The 3,191-nt window shown below is 37.8% G+C and overlaps 1 pseudogene; it reads left to right on the top strand.

Annotated features, from left to right (window-relative positions):
- Window positions 1–578: 578 nt before the first annotated feature.
- On the top strand, window positions 579–699 carry LOC129891000 (5S ribosomal RNA; annotated as a pseudogene).
- Window positions 700–3,191: the final 2,492 nt, after the last annotated feature.

Genomic DNA, 3,191 nt, shown 5'->3' with positions numbered 1-3,191 from the left:
AATAAGTTAAGTGGAAGACAGAAAGGCAAATAGTGAATGAATAAGAAAGACTTACACAGATTTATAGGGAATGTTCAGAATAAAAGGTCAAGTGGTATCCACTGGAATAAAGCTAGTATTATGACAAAGCATGAAACATGGATCATCAAAGTATAAGTGCTCCCGAGTGAAGAATTTGAACCAATTATGAGCACAAGCTAATTACTGATCGGGATGAATGGAATGTGGCTTTGAATACACTGCTACATTAAGGATATTACTCGAATACCAGTGTTCAAGACTGGAGTTGGTACTGTAAATTGAGGGTTCTAAGCACCTCATGATAGTATTAAGGTTTTGTACATGGGTAACCCAAAGTATAGGGGATGTAAAGGAAGATATGGAAATAACGCAGTATACTAAATAGGTTAGAAAGGACTCCTATGCATTTGGAAAGTTAGAAATAAATAGACAATGACATGGATACACCCTAAAGGGGGGGAAGTGGACAAGAGAAATACAAGCATAAGAGAAAATCAACTGACGCTATCATGTGTAAATGGGAACGCTTAAAATTCAAACGAGACACCACAAGGGATGGATGTGATCATACCAACACTAACGCACTGGATTCCATCAGAACTCTAAAGTTAAGCGTGCTTGGGCGAGAGTAGTACTAGGATGGGTAACCCCCTGGGAAGCCCTATGCGGCTGTGATATAAGATGATATGGATGTATGTATACGTTGGCCTTGCATGACATTGTTGGTATAAATAAATATTGTGGATATGTGACTCCACCGTGAAAAATGATAAGACCCTTTGAGATAGGGGATGTAGCTTTGTAAAACAACTGATGCAACTTATGAATGTCGGTATGCCAAGAGTAAAACTAGGTGATTACTCGATAAACGAAGTCGGTAGTATCCATGTAACTGCTATATTCGAATACATTAAGGTAAGGTATAACATGGTTTGAAGCAAAACCTTTAAGGTACAACCAATACTAGGGACAAAAGCTATAGTAGAGCCCTAACATCAGATGAAGGAAGTAAGAAACAATATAGGTTTACGTACAGACTAGTATGGAAATGCTAAGGCATCTTCCAAGCCACTTTAAGCTCCAACATATGTTCGTGTAAAGGGTACAATATGATGTATGGTAATAGAACTGGAAAGAAGAAATGGAAAATAAATATCACCTGTTCTCTATGCCTACGGGTAATCTACCCTCTTAAATTGACTATATGGGTTAATAAGAGGCCTTTGGATGACAACCAATACAGAGAAATCTTGAAGCACTCGTAAGAATTTATGAGACTACTTAACATTCGAGGATGAATATTCTAAAGGGGGGAAGAATGCTATACCCCGTACCTTTGTGCTCCGGAACGTCTTTTTAAGCTTCTTAAAAGTTCCCAAATTATCTATAACATGATCAAATAACTCTAAGGAAGGGAGGACGTGACACCCCTTAAGAGTGAAGGTTAGAAATAGGTCTATAAGGAATTGAAATGAGTTGGAGGCCAAGTAATGAGTCGTAGGACTCGACTTACTTGCGTAAGCTATCAACTTGGATATTTTACATACTTAAGCTATTGGAGTATGTGTTGAGCTTACGTAGCAAGGAATACATAGGCTCTTAAAGTAAGACAAGATTATGAACCCACGAAAATGAAGCAAGCAGGTGACAAGTAGGTGACACACCTACTTGGGCTAAGTAGGTGACCCACCTACTTATAGTGTACCATATGCTGCCACGTGGCAGCGTATGATTGGTTATATGGCGTGAGGTGGCACCCTAGGAGATGCCACGTGTCACCCCTGGGGGATGACATGTGTCCCCTTTTTGAGGACACATATATATACATGTGTATTGCTGATCAACATCATTTTTCAGCATCTTTGCCTTAGAAAAAGTTGAGAGAAAAGCTAGAGAGCAAGAATAAGGGAGCTATGGCTAGGGTTCTTCCAAGGTAAGTTCCCTGATTTATTTCCATGAATTAATTATTTAAGGTATCCTACGGTGATATGACGATTTTTAACAACATAAAATTTATCGTTAAGAAAAAGAGGAGGTTTTTGTTCTTGTTAACAGACCCATTTTTGAATGATACTGTTGCTAGTAAAACGAGTATAACTCCTTGTGTAAGGATTCGTTTCAAGTGATTCAAGATGTTTTGGAAATTTATTTCATAGGGCTATAACTTTTATTTAGCCTCTAAAACCCAGTTTTTCTTTTCTCTGCTTGAAAGAAGGTGGTGAAGCATGGGGGAGCTACTGCCCAAATTTCATTTTAGAAATTCTACAAGGACTACTGTTGGTATTTTTGGCATATCATTTTGTAAAAAATTGTTGTAGGGGTGATTCAAAATTTTATGCGACCCTAAGACACATGTATATAACTTTTATTGAGGACACAAATTCTCTTTCCCTCAATTTCCCTTCGAAACTAAGCGACAATACAAGATAGTAGGCTGTCCAGAATTTACATTTTGATAATTTTGGCGAGTTTGACGAGCTTAGGTTAAGATAAGAGTTTTTATTTCAATTTGGAATTTATGGTATGGTTATGAAGTGTATTATACGTTGTGTAAGTGGCTAGAAATTGGTAAATTCCATAAATATGCTTGACTTTTGAAATAAACAAAATTGGAGTTGCTATAGTTAAATTGTAGTCGAAGCAAGGTGTTGTGCTTGTGGTGTGTGGATGAAGGTGTGTGGTGATGTGTTGCAAGGCCTAAAAGTTTCTAAAATAAGTGGGGAAGCTGCTGGTTGAAGCCACACAACCCTCCGCTTCATATGGTTAAAGGTTTTACGAACTAGAAACTAAAAACCCTATTTTGATATTGTAGCTTTGAGCGAGTCGCTTGGAGTTTGTATTATGTAATGTTAAAGTGAATTGCTTGTATATATGCTGCAGTTTGTTGTTGTTGGTTGGCTGTATTTCTTAGGAATGTAATTGGAAATTCGGATAGGGCATGTTATAGGGGAGGTGCTGTCCGAGTTCCGTTAACTTTCTAGCTAACTAAAGAACTAGTCGAGGAAGCGAGCGAGGAAATGAGTTCTATGAATACTCATGTATAACTTAAGACGCTGAAAAGTCTAGGGTTGTTGATATTCATATTGCTTTCATGTTAAATAGGTTCAGAAGGTTACGAGGTGAACGCGATAAAGATTAATCCGTAAGAGGTATGTAAAGCCTATCTTTTC

The sequence above is a fragment of the Solanum dulcamara genome, chromosome 5, assembly GCF_947179165.1.
Source record: "Solanum dulcamara chromosome 5, daSolDulc1.2, whole genome shotgun sequence".
Classification (NCBI taxonomy): domain Eukaryota; kingdom Viridiplantae; phylum Streptophyta; class Magnoliopsida; order Solanales; family Solanaceae; genus Solanum; species Solanum dulcamara.
The sequence above is the reverse complement of the archived record's forward strand: the minus strand, read 5'-3'. Positions and strand labels throughout refer to the sequence as shown.